We start from the raw sequence: 14,946 nt of genomic DNA on the forward strand, positions 1-14,946 counted from the left end.
AAGAACAAGAAACAAAATGACAACATATATAGAAAAAATACTCATTTAAATGAAATTGCACTTTTTGTGTCAAAATTTTACGTTATATGTAACTGAAAATCACACATATGTTACTGTAAATGTTTACAAATCAGTACGTTCATTGTTCCTCAGAATGACAACCAAATCTCTGACCGACTTAGTGACAAACTTAGATTTTTCATCAGACTTGTACCGCACCGATACCGAACGTGTTATATTATCAGACGACTTGTTTTCAGAAACAACAACACCCCAATGCCACTGGTTACGCACAGGATTAGTATCTCTGATTATTACGATATCATTTATCTCTACTCCCCGGTTGGAATCTGACCACTTTTCTCTGGGAAGAAGAGCTGGAAAAATTTGATCATACCACATTTTCCACCAATGATTTAAAAAGAGTTCATTCAGTGCGAGTATTTTTGTGTACTCTATTTGCTCAGGTGTTTTAGCCAACTCGAAATCTAAAAGTTCACTGATATCACCGTTTGATCTACCCAAAATAAGGTCATTTGGACGTAGTAATCTTACAGCGTCTAATTTGGCAACATTATTTCGATGAACACCTAAAGGCCTATCATTTATCATATCAGCAACACTGTACATTAGTCTCTGCAAACGCAACTTAGTAAACTCAGGTTTTCTCGAAGCAGTGACAGCTTCTAAAGTGTTCTTCACAGTTCTGATCATCCTCTCAGCTTGTCCGACTGACGAATGAGCTCCAGATGGTACGAAGTGCCAGGTTGTTGTTTCGGGATTTGTCTGAATCTTTGCCATCTTGGTATGGTTCCAAAGGCTCTCCATGACGTTTGCAGCACCACGGATTTGCGAACCAAGATCTGCAGTCACAGATGTGGGTTTTCCGCGGATTCTAGTGAAAGCATCGAAACCTGCAAGGAAGCAGTTGGTATCGTAACCTTCAAGAACCTCTATGTGGGCCGCACCAGATGCACGACACACGATAACCAGAATCCAAGCTTTACCAGAATTTACCCGGTAATTTCTCGTCTCGCGACGATCTGCGATGGTATTGAACGGACCAGCTATGTCAATGACCACATGTTCGAATACTGGCGATCGCACGAGTTGTTCCACCTTACGAGGAGTGATCTCTACTTGGGCGATCTTCTTCCGTAGAAAGCGACAATATGGCCACTGCGACACAACTTTGCTGACGAACCGTTTACCGTTGAGGATCCAGAACTGCTCACGTACTAGGGCAAGAGTAGTATCCACACCAGAGTGCTGCGGTTGGTGACAGTTACGCACCAAGATCTCTGCAAAGGGTTCAGAGCATGGTATAATCGCAGGCGGGTTTGATATAGCAGCACCAGTACGACCTAGTGCTCTCCACACACCGTCGGCGTCCAGTATTGGGTTCAGTGACTTTAGCTTACGTTCCACATCTGACGGTAGCGACTGCTGAGCCTGTTGAATAAGAAACAAGTTTGATATTACTAACTCACGCTTGGTAGGCACAAATATATCATATTCAGCAAACCATCTCGAACGTTCTGCTTTCGTCATACTACTGATGGCAACTGGAGTAGTCTTCACTGCTCTCTTCAGTCGATCTCTGAAAAATTGTGAAGCTTTTTCCATAAATCTTATGATTCTAGAGATGCGACGTTTAATCTTCATCAGGCTGTCATTTTTGTCGACCGTTATGTTAAATGTTTTTAGGATATCAAGAATAACTGAATAATCTTCATTTGTTCCACCATCAATCTGGACACATAGTGACTTGCATCTTCCAATGGTCATCCGTGGATCTTTTATTCTTATGTCCAGATCTTCTTTCTTTGCATGAACTTCATTTGCATGTTTGATTGGCCATTCGTTGATGTCCTTCTTCATGAAGTCTGGACCTTTTTGCCATCTGGAATCCTTTCCCATTTCAGATGGGTTAAGACCGCGTGACGCATCATCGGCAACGTTGTTTCCAGAGTCCACATGGTACCAATCGCGAATATCAGTCAGAGTTTGTATTTCACTGATACGGCTGGCTGTCCACATGTTGTACTTGTAGGGCTCATGACGCAGTTGTCCCAGAACTATGGTGCTGTCAGTTAGCAACATTACCCTTTCAAAAATGAAGCTTGATTTCTTGACGATAGTCTGTTGCATTCTGGCACCCAGCAGACATCCAAGTAACTCACCACGGGGGATAGTTAACGTCGGAATTTGTGGCCAAGGTTTTGCCTTTGACATGGCAAGAACAGATGCTCGCTCGCCATTTTCCAACTTCCAGTTGTAGTATGCGACACATCCATAGGCAGTCTGAGAACTATCACAAAAAATTACTAGAGTGGGTTTGTCAACTGCAGTTTCCGGTGTAAGACAGCGAACAAACCTGACTTCTTTTAGACCGTAGATCGAACGAATCACTTCTTTACACTGACTGCGGGTTGTAGGTAGGTCATCATTACCATCTAGGATCCCATTCCTGTTTGAGGCGGAATATTTGACCAAGTTCATGCTTCAGGCAGATGGTAACTGGAGTTGCAAGTCCCGTTGGATCATAGATGGTTGCTATGATCTGTAGATAATTTCTTCGACTGAAAGTGTCAGGGAAGGCATCATCAAAGTTTTCTAAACTGATATCTTCTTCTGATCTAATGCCTCTCCTTTTCTTTGAGAAGTTAATTCTACCTGAAATGGAAATTTCATCGTTGGCAGAATGATATATTATACCCAGGATTCTTTCCTGCTCTGGTGTTCGTCGCACATTGTCAGGTACATCTGGGCACTTCTTTATGTGGGCATCAATATCCCTTTCACTTCCACCGATCATGAAATGCTTTATGATGAAGGATGCCTCACTGAGGACAATGTTGAGTTCCTTAGCAAGTTGTAATGCCGTGGAAACATCATCAACACTTGTTGTACCATCATCAACATACAAGTTCGATTTTACGAATTCATATACCTGTGGGTACTTGTCCTTGAATTTCTCAGCTATGATGAGCATTGCTACACTGCATATACCACCTGCCGGAGTAGTTCCCCAGGAGTTTCGAAGTAATCGCAGCGTCTTGACTTCTTTTTCCTTGTCCAGTTGATTCCACAAAAGGCGGTGCAGATGAGATTCTTCAGTCTCAAGGCGAACAGTGAAGTATGCTTTACTAATGTCCATTGCAACTGGTATTTTTCTTTCTTGGAACCTCAACAGCAGGGTTGGAATTGGTGGAATCAAATTTGGTGGTGGTTCCCACAAGGAGTTGATAGCCTTGCCTTTAAATGGAACACTTGCATCAAATATGATTCTGAGTGGGGTTGAGGAACTATGCTCATTAAAGTGTGCGAAATGACAGATGTAGTAGACTTTGCCACCATCAGATTTCCACTGCGCATCCTCCTCAGCTGTAACCTCTGTCATGTAGCCGTCGTTGATCAACTTTTCAAATTCGTCTACATACCAGTTCTTTAAAGCTTCGTTTCTGGACATGGTACGTGTTAACGAATTTAGGCGTTTGAGGGCAATAGGTCGATTGTCCGACAAGGTACGGAAGCTTTCCCTCCATGGTAACCTGCAAACAAATATCTTCTGTTCAGGGTCGTAGGTGAGACAACTCTTGTATGTCTGTACTCTTCGCTCCTCTTCTGAGTTTATGCCAACCGCGTCGCACCGATGACAAACCGGACCATCCTCTACTTCACACATACGATCAAACACAGTCTCAGCACTGGTCTTTATTGAAAGAACCGAATGTCCACCACTTTCTGCAACCTGCTGCACGGAGCCATTGCTCCGGGCTTTATCTGTGGAAACTTCCCCTTTCGGCCGTTCAGCAAGACTTACTGCAACTGATGACGTTGACTGCAGAAGAACAGCAGAAATCTTTCTGTTGAGAAGCTCTGACAGCATCACATTTGGTTCATGAGAATGGGCAGCAAAAAATGTCTCGTGAGAACCATGTAGAATGAACCCGAAGTTAGTCTCAGCTAAAACAAGGTTTTCTCTTGTCTTCACCGTTCGCGGAAATATGCTGGCATAATTATCTCCGATGAGCAACTCGATGTCACCATGAACAGGCTCTAAAAGTTCTGATGGATCGACATCATCTTTGAACATGTCAGCAGCTGCATGATAACTGCCTCCATCAAGTTCACCGATGTAATCGACACCTATGCAATCAACTGCAGTCACGAAGTTACCTTCTGCATCGTAGAGTGGGATGCTGTACAGATCAGCCGGTCCCCAATCTTGTGGCTGGCTCTCCCCAGCAGTCCTCATCATCAAGTTCTTGATTCTGGATACTGGTTTGATACAAGCTTCCCTTGCCACCGAGTTCAGAATCTGTGAGACAGTAGCTCCCAAATCATAAAGAACTGAAACCTTGAAAAGATTGCATTTCCTTTTCATGAAGGCTGTATGACTAGGTCTCATTGTGTTCTGGCCTAGATGATGACGGAGTTTCTCACAATCAACAGGACCATAAACCATGCTTGACGCAGCTAGGCAAGCAGCATGCAATAGAGTATGATGATTGTCTGGCGTCTTGCAATTAACCTCCTGACAAACATGCTTATTTCTGCACTGATCTGAAGGGTGAGAACCAAAGCACTTTTCACACCGGTTATGTTCCTTCAAGGTTTCTTTCTTTTTTATGGACGAAAGACCTAGGAACACTCTGCATTCAGACGTTTGGTGATCAGCCATAGAATGAAAAATACACGATTGAACGGAAGATGGGGAATTTTTTGGCTTCCCTGGTTTCGATTCCTTCCAACCGTTACCCTTTTTGGGCGTTCCATTCTTGCCAGGCTTGGCACCTTTCGAACCGCTGTTATCAGTGTTTCTGTCCTTACTGCTAACCTGATAATTCTTAACGACCATCGTCGGCTCTTCTCTGAAAATGTAGCTAGAATGAGCTTCTGCTCGCAATTTAGCTGTTTCTTTGATTGAGGCTGCCGTGTCGGCCATTTCTAAGAGTAGATCGAAGGAGGCTTCAGCATCAAGGTCATCTGCCAGAATTTTTCTGTCGATTCTCCTGCGCAGTTCTACTGGAATTTTTTCCATTACGATAGAAAATGCCGACTCACCTAATGCAGACGTTCGGTTTACTGATCTCAGGTCCTCTTTAGCGACAGTAAGTTCCGTTACCAACCGACGAAGACCATCTGCATCAGACTCACTTCTGACAGGCCTAATGTCATGGACGTCCTTGAGGACTGCGTCACGGATGGTGTTTCCTCTTCCATAAATGCAATCTAATGCTGACCATGCTTCATCCAAGCTCGATTTCGACTGAACAATGAGGCCTTCTCTCGAATTTTCTCGCAATGCTTCTCTCAGTCTCAAAAGTGCCATCTCCCCAGACATCTGGCTCTGAACTAATAGCTCGAAATTTTTCTTGAATCTTTTATACGATCGAACTTCACCATCCCACGTCGGACAAGAAAGTTTCTTCAATTGGACGAATGACGAATTAGATTTGCTGACCTCATTAGCATGCTTAGGAATGTCCTCTTTCACCGATAGCTTTTCCATTTGTTCATTTATCTGCGTCCTCAGCTTGTGGAAGGTAACACTCGCATCACGCAATGTTTTCAAAGTATTGTCACAAGTCAGATTGCCTACGGACACACTTTTCAAATCACTATATGATTCACGAAGAGAGTTCAATGATAACCTTAGATCATCAACAGTGGCGTTCTCTGCATCTGCTAAGATGGTCTCGGCGTCCAAACTTTCAATATTCCAGGTCTCAAAGGCAATGTCAAATTTCTTCTGAGTCAAAGATTTCACTTTCCTGGAAGGCATGTTTACGAGATTGAACAGTAAACAGCAGTACAAAACTCAAACGATGAATTCAAAGACCCAATTATGAGAAATGGAACACAAGAAGTATTACTTCAAAACACCAACTTTGGGTCGATAACTGATAATAGCCACTTTTCTAGACGACGAGTCATTGACGGAACCAACTACTTAGGCATTCAAACAATCAGCTTTCGCTAACTAAACTCGTTGACACTTTTGTTTGCTGTTGTTGACATTTAAGTAATTTATGAACGAGTTGACCTTGAGGACAATTTACATACCACAAGGCACAAATTGGAGCGAACTTACTTTAAAGTTTCCTCGATTCCGCAGAGCATTGGAAATGAAATGTAGCGCAACTGCAGGGGCTTGCACCTGCCCAATCAGAATAAGACCATTGACACCTCAACCAACCATACGAACGAGGCATGTAACGTCACGACGTTGAAGTCGTTACAGACATTTCATTCTGCAAATGAAATAATTACAATAACATTTTTATCCCACTTTTACAAAGAAAGTGTCAACAGACCGAAATTAATATTAAATTACACTTATATTACGACTTACAAAAAACAATAATAAGTATATTACAACAAAACCAATCAAAACAGAAATAACAAATTTGAATTTGAATTGACCAGTAAATTACAAATGGAATGAATTAATTTATACAGTTACTTACTCCAAGTTATTTAGTTGGAGGGCGCAGTCTTATTCTAAATTATTAATGGCGATCTCGAAAAGAGAACCGCCCAGCTCCAGTCTTCAAGATCAAGTGTAAAACAATAATTCTTTACCCAGATTTTCACTTGTTAAAGAATTCGTCCAGTACCTAGTTCGGCAACTAAACGACCCCAAATTTTATAATTGGCTAGTTCAATAATGGAAGTAGCGGACGCGATTCGTGTCTGTTTACATAGTATTGCCAATGCTTCAAATTCCACTTCCCAATACCTCATCAAAGATAGGCTCATTCTTCTGCTCCCCACTCCCGACAAGCTGGTCCAACTACAGGCTCGCGGGCCAAATGTGGCCTGCTGGTCGATTATTTCTGTCCCACGATCACTTGTATTACAAATTTACTTGTACACGAGAAACTGAGTTTCTGTCTTTATAAGAAATAGTAAAACTTATGGGTTAGTAAAAGTTTTATTTAATATCTCTCTCTCTCTCTCTCTCTCTCTCTCTCTCTCTCTCTCTCTCTCTCTCTCTCTCTCTCCTATTGCTGTTAAGCTACATCACTGGTACTTGTACAAAATATCCTCACTCTGCAGTTTAAGTTAATATTAATGTCTAAAAAAAGAGAAAAAAAAAGAAAAAAGGAAACGTATTCCCTGTGCTGAAGAAACGCAATTTGTAGGTCTAACCTTCGATAGAGAGCTGACTTGGGTCTCATCTCAAAAAGCTAAAGTTTGAATGTTTATAGTTGACTTTTTTTTTTTTTTCTTTTTTTTTTTTACACATGAATATAACAAAAATTAGAAAGAAAGAGACCCAGATGATTATGCTGACCTTGAGTCAGTTGTGAACGAATATGCTCTTACATGTAGCAGATTGTACCAACCGTGTGGCACACAATTGTACATAATTATGTTGTATATATTATGCTTGTATCTGCGCTCTTCCCTCGCACTAAAAAGAACCTGAATGATCATGTCTCCGTTTTGCTCTGTAACATTGTCTGTCTCTCGAACAGGTCATGTCCTGTTGCCTTGAGGTTTTGTATATAAAGAAGAGTGTTCCTTAATAAAACTCAGTTGATTGCATCCTGCCTTTGAGTTAACAACTCCTCTCTCGGCTCGTCACATTGGTGACCCCGGAAGTCGACTCGCTCCCACTGCCTTCCACCCCCACCTCCCTCGCCCCTCCATCGTTGGTACTATGACGGAGACAGACTCTACTCCAGCAGTTGGCGCCGCCCCATTGAAACTTTCACCGTTCGCCACCGGAGAAGCGTTTGCTTGGTTTCAGCGCTCAGAAGTCCAGTTTCGTATCAGGGGCGTGACTCGCTCAACCACCAAAGCGGATTATGTTCTCGCGGCGATACCCGAGGACACCTTCCCAGAAATATCCGACTGGCTTTGTGAACAAGGAGACACCCCAATAGCGTATGAAGCCCTCAAAACATACCTTCTGCAGCAGTACTCGCTGTCACCAGCCGCCCGTATAGCAAAGCTTTTTAAGCTCTCGCAACAACCGTTGGGGGACCAAAGGGCTTCGCTTGCCCTCAGGGAAATGACCAGTATCGCTCGCCTTCAACCTGCCGCAGACGGCTCTCCTCGTGAGGTGAACCTACTTCGTGCCCTTTGGATACGCCGTTTACCCGAACCTGTACGCGCTGCCATACCCGATGTCGATAGTTTACCCATAAAGGACTTGATGACCAAAGCCGACGTCCTTATGGACAGCCACTTCAAGACCTCCATCAATGCCTCCACCCTGACTACGAGGATGCCTATTCAACGTCAACCGAAGCTGACATGAATGCCGTAGGACATACACGCCTACCCCGTGACGTGCCGAAGCGGCGACAAAGCCGCCCACCACCCACCAATCGCTCGCGCCCCAACGAACGACTTCTACAGCCACTTACTACCTCCCATCCGCCGCAGTTTTGCTACTACCACTGCAAATTCGGGGCAACCGCGAAGAAATGTGCCAAGGATTGTCAGTGGCCAAAAAGCGTGTAAGTAGGCCATCGCTTGTGGCGGTGGCCTCCCATGTTTCTAATCTTTTCTTTTTACAGGATGCAGGAACGGGCGTGCGATTTTTGGTAGACACGGGTGCTTGTCGTTCTCTTTTGCCAAGGAAACTCTTCAAGGCACGACGTAGTCTGTCTACATCTGCCGACGTCCGCTTAGTAGCTGCCAACGGATCTGCGATACCCACCTACGGTTACGAGAACCTCACATTATCGTTCGGAAACGGTAAATTCAATTGGAAGTTTCTCGTTGCTGACGTCACAATGCCAATCCTCGGTGCGGATTTCCTCTCTCATTTCCACCTTCTGGTGGATGTCGCCCACCGACGATTGGTCAACGCAGACTCGTACTTGTCGACACCTCTTCAACCCGCCCCCTCTAACCTCGCTCTCCACATCAGCGCACCCACGGATGCCTACGCCCACCTCCTCACGTCGTACCCGGAAGTTTTCCGTCCAGAACTTCGTCAAACGCCCACGGTTCCTGCCAAGCACGGTATTTATCACCATATGAAGACGAAGGGACCCCCAGTCTTCGCAAAATTCAGACCAATGTGACGAGCCGAGAGAGGAGTTGTTAACTCAAAGGCAGGATGCAATCAACTGAGTTTTATTAAGGAACACTCTTCTTTATATACAAAACCTCAAGGCAACAGGACATGACCTGTTCGAGAGACAGACAATATTACAGAGCAAAACGGAGACATGATCATTCAGGTTCTTTTTAGTGCGAGGGAAGAGCGCAGATACAAGCATAATATATACAACATAATTATGTACAATTGTGTGCCACACGGTTGGTACAAGATGGTGCAAGAGCTTTTATTGACAGTAATGTGGAACTAGTTGGTTTACTGAAGGAAAATGGAGTTTATTTTTTCACACTATGTTACAATATCCACCAAGAAACATTATGTGACGATGTATTACAGAGGAGTGATGTCTTGCAGACTGTGGTTAGGATAGTGAATCTAATCAGAGGTGCTAATAAGTCACAACAACAAAGAAAATGTAAATGTTTCCTTGAAGAAGTGAATGCAGAACTTAGTGATATATGTATCCCTGCACTCAAGTATCAGCTGGCTTAGTTCTAGAAAAATGCTCTAGATTCTTTTGGTTTTGCTCTTTAGAATGATATTCTTTTCTATCTTCAAAGTGAACAGTGTAGCAATACAGAATTTTACGTAACTCCGCAACAAGAAGGAGATTCACCTGCTATAGTATTTCTCAGAGTCATAATCACCCACTCGGATGTACTTAATCTGAGCTTAAAAGGCAAGCAACAAATCGTTTCTCAACTGGTTGGATACCTTGAAGCTTTCCACAAGAAGCTGTTACTATTCAATGCTTGCTTAACTAAACATTATTTTGCACACTTTCCATCATGCCGTGAGATCAAGACATGATATAAAATCAGACGTTTCAGGCTCTGTCAGGAAAATTAAAATCTTATCTCGTAACTTTGAAAACAGAATTAGATACTTATTAACCCAATGGAAGTTAATATGGAGGCAGTGTTACCAGGATTTCAACTTGAGTTATGTAAACTACAGTCTGACTCAATGCTGCTTGCGAAGAAAACTGATAAGCAGGAGGAGAATTTCCGAAATTTGTTTGCAAGGACAGATTCCCCAAGTTGAGAGATTACCTCTAAACTGCACCCATGTTTTGGTAGTACATATGAGAATGCAAATTTTCATCTATGAAGCAAGTAAATTCTAAAACGAAAAACCTATTGGAAAATTAAAACTGGTTATATGTCTTCGGCGTGTCCCTACTAACTTTGGTGTTGGTAGGGAAGCATTTGAATAAGATAAGCTGTATAACTAGACTTGTCATTAGTAAGCAACGACTACCACAACTTTTTATTCGTTCACAGCGGTTATTGTTATATTCATTTTTATGAATATAATATTATTAATTTTCCTTTGCTAGTAGGCACTGCTTTTGCCTTAGTTCTTAAAATATATATATATATATATATATATATATAGATAGATAGATATATATATATATATATATATATATATATATATATATATATATATATATATATATATATATTTATATATATATATATGTATATATATATATGTATATATATATATATATATATATATATATACATATATATATATTATTTATTTTCAGTGGCCCTCCATGTAACTGCTTGGAGCTGATGTGGTCCAAGATATCAATAAAGTTGGACCACCTTAAAACATAAAAAAGCCTACGGACGAAACACTTGTTTTTTCATATGCAGCCTGAGGATGAATCTACTCCTTGGAATGTTACAGTAGATTCTACTATGACATTTAACCAAAGTCTAGGGACAGTGCATCCTCCTTTTCATATGATTACCGAAGATAGTGAAAAGCGCAATGTTGAAACAGAATCGTGATCAAGATCCGTATCACCTCCAAAATTTCATGGTTTTTTCCGTGGCATAATATCGATTTATTGTTACAAATTTTGTGGAACTGTAATTTCGTCAAGATCCATCCATTTGTTTTGACGTGATTTTTAAGATTGTGAAAAATGCAAATCTGGATCTAGAATCCGGATCCGGATCCGGATCATCTCCAAAAGTTAATGGAGTCGTCCTTGGCCTAATATCAATCTGTGGTGGAAATTTCGTCAAAATCCTTAAGTTCGTTTGGACGTTATTTTTAAATGGAAAAAAAAAAAAAAAAAAAAAAAAAAAAAAAAAAGACAATTACGGATCTGGAATCCAGATCATCTACAAAATTTAATGGGGACGAAAATCCTATCAACAGAAAGGCAGATACACAGACAAGTAAATATATAAACAGACTTGATTTTATAACCTCTTAGTCGGAGGTAATAATAATAATAATAGTGGTAGTAGAATTAGCAGTTACAATAGCAGTAACAATAGTAGCAGTAGTAGTAGTAATAATAATAATAATAATAATAATAATAATAGAGAGAGAGAGAGAGAGAGAGAGAGAGAGAGAGAGAGAGAGAGAGAGAGAGAGAGAGAGAGAGAGAGAACTAGCATACGTTTGGTGGCCAGATCTTCATAGCTAAGTGCGACTTCCTTACCATGATGGGGTAAATAAACTTTGGATTGTGATAGCCGACCCGACACCCCTACCTTTCCCTATCCTTAGTATCATGTTTAAATAGTATTAATTACATGAAGTTTGGAATGAGGAGCATAGAGTAGTGTCTCATTTTGGAAACCAAGGTTTCTGCACATAATAGAATATAATACTATCTGGAAGCAACTACAAGGTCACTATGTAGTCTTAAAAAGTCACAATACATTAAATGACGTTGTCAATGGTTTGAACACACTGGTACAGAACTTTGCTCAATATATTCATCTAATATGAGTTTAGATATGAATGATAGAGTAACATGACGCTTAAAACTAAAGTTATTGATAATAATAACGATGTCAACAAAAACAGATGCTGAAAACAAAGATGAATATGATCCATATACTAGATGAATATATACCAGGTAAAAACTAGTCAATATGGAAGAACTAGCATGCAACGATAAGCAAAGCACCCTCCTAGTAAGCCACTTTGACTATTGGAATCACAGCATTGTTAGCTCTGAAATGAAGGTCATAGATAAATAAAAAAGAAAAAGGTAAGGGAAAATCAAACTCTTCATAAAACCACCAGACTATTCTTAAAACAGAGGAAGAGAAACCGATACTAAAGTGTGCTCTAGTGTACCATCAGAAGAGATAACTCTAAGACCAGGCAACAAAGATTTAAATTCGAAGTTTCCTCCTCCTATATGATATATTCACCTTGGCTAAATAATTTCTTCTACCCTTCCTATAATAACAGACATAGCCAAAGATCAGTTACAAAGGCTACTATCTTATATGAGAATGAAACAGGTAGAATGCTAGTATTTTTAAGTATGGTCAGATGTGAGAGAAAAAAGAAAAAATTATGAAAATTATGCTAACCTATTTGGTCTTTGTGTAGGAAAAGAAAAGATAGCCACCATGGAACTTTCAAGTCAGTTCTTAATGCTGTTATAACTCTCTGGCGATAATCTCTCAAGAAATTACATCCTTTCAGTCATCACAGTGATCATCAAATTGTAATCTTTATATTTCAATTATTAAGAATAGTAATAATACTGAAGAAAGACCACCAATTCATACCTGTTGAAATTTAAAAACGAAAGCTTCAAGATTGAAACAGTCAAAAGCAGCACTAAAATCAAAGCCACTCACAAGAACTTTAAGAGCGCAATATAAGGATTTCTCTACGATACTATATATGGAAAGAAAGTAAGTTACGAGTATACATGCTCTGAGAAAACCAATCTTAAACTCTGGAACAGAGGATTACCTGAATAGAACCATTTAGATGTTTTTATCAACATTACCAATTAACCAAAAGTTACAAAAGGAAATGAAGCTCATCATTTAGCAGTTTTTACACAAATACACACACACACACGCACAGACACACTGTGGCTGACTTTGGGGTTACTATCGACCAGATTAAAATATTTCTAATTACACTTTAACTTATTCGCTATATGCAGTAAACATACATACACTCATATACATTCGAAGATTTAACTTCAATATCAATTCAAACCTCAGAATTATCTATGTTATCAATGGAAATAAATTTTAAAGTCAAAATTATAAAAAGAAATGCAAAATAATATTTACCTAAACCTAATAGACTAATTGATATTACCAATTCTCTTTTCAATGAACTAACAACTATAGTCAAATTTTCTTAGTGAGGCAGATTTGCACCGACTCACAGTGGTGGCCTTTTATCTCAGAAAAGTTTCCTGATTGTTGATTGGTCGGAAGTATTCGGACAAAAATACTTCCGCCCAATCAGCTATTAAATTGAAACCATAAATTGAAACAGTTATAACACGAATCATTACAAGTGATTTTTTCATACCATTAGATGATTTCTCTCCTTACAGAAAGTCTTACTGGTAAACAAGGCATTATATAAACTACAAAAAAATTTATACTATAATACTGTTCTTCACTCAAACATTACTGTAGAATATTGAAGCACTGAATAATATTTGTGCAAATACAGTACTTTATTAAATGTTACTTGTACCACTCATTGATATACAACTGTAATCAGAATCTTATTTAATTTCTTCTAGCCTCTTTACCGATATTCTTTGACAAAGTTATCTCTGTTTCGTTGTCACTTTCATCATCATCTACAGTTTTCTTATTTCTTCTTACTCTTTACCCTTATTCTTTGACAAGTTTACTATTTCACGGTCATCATAATCTGAAATACTGATACACGTCATCAGGTCCGTTGTCTCATAAACAACAATAAGGTAATAAGAAGAGAAGTCACAGAGGTCAACATCCGCAGTTCACTATCCCTGCTAAAGAAGCCAGAAGTGAGGAAAACAGGCAAAAGGGTGGCGGGGGTGGGGATGGTGGGAGGTCAAATTGAAAAGCATATACAGAATTGTAATCTCTCGCTATATCGCAGTTCACCTGACGCTCCCTCAGTACATCGCGGATTTATAAATGTATGATATAATAAATCTATATCACGAGTTTCTGAAGGAAGATAAGCTTTATTTTGTTCCAGACTTAAATATTTTTTTTCCGAAAATAGTCTTCTTTAGGTCTGAGTCAATAAAGGTAATTACAGTAATACTGTATATAATCGTGTAACTGGCGATCTCACATACTGTGCAACCCACAAATTTTCACCTACAAATGATTTTATCATGTATCTCATGTAGCATGCGAGTTCTTTTTTTTTTTTTTAAACCAAATTATAGTAAACTTATCTCTTTACCCCAACATGGTTTAGTAAGTTGAAAAATGGTAAAAGAATAATTAGTAACGCATACTGCTATAAACAACCGAATGAAAAACAGCTGTTTTGATAAGAACAACCAATTCGAATAACACCAGCCTGTTTTGTTTGCATTTCAATTTTGTATAATAGTAAACAATTACCGCAGTTGTTAAAAATTAAGCCAGGCAGAACATATAAGATACATTATCACATTACTAGTTTATCCGACCCGTCAAAATTGACGACTAAATATTTATATAGATATACAATCGTACACGCGCCCTCTCTCGCCAGAGTATGGCTACACCCTCGAGGTTCACCCTACCTAAGGGTTCGGTCGCACCGATTGCGGCAATTTGGAACGTAATGTATTTCATGCGCATGGCCACAATGACCGAACCTTTGCCTCTGGCGTCAAACTATGAAACACGATTAAAAAAAAATAAAAACGGTGGCTTCGCGCGTTTCCACCCAAGACCACACCATTTTTTCATCAGTTTCCGAAGGGGCACGCCTTCAGTTGTTCGTTTCTAGCCCTGGTTACTGAAAAGTTTATTGGGGATATATTCCGGAGGGAATTTGGGAGATCCTCGTAATCCTATACACATAAATAACAGTGTTGAAATAACATTGGGAAGATA

The sequence above is a fragment of the Palaemon carinicauda genome, chromosome 2 (assembly GCF_036898095.1).
Source record: "Palaemon carinicauda isolate YSFRI2023 chromosome 2, ASM3689809v2, whole genome shotgun sequence".
NCBI lineage: Eukaryota > Metazoa > Arthropoda > Malacostraca > Decapoda > Palaemonidae > Palaemon > Palaemon carinicauda.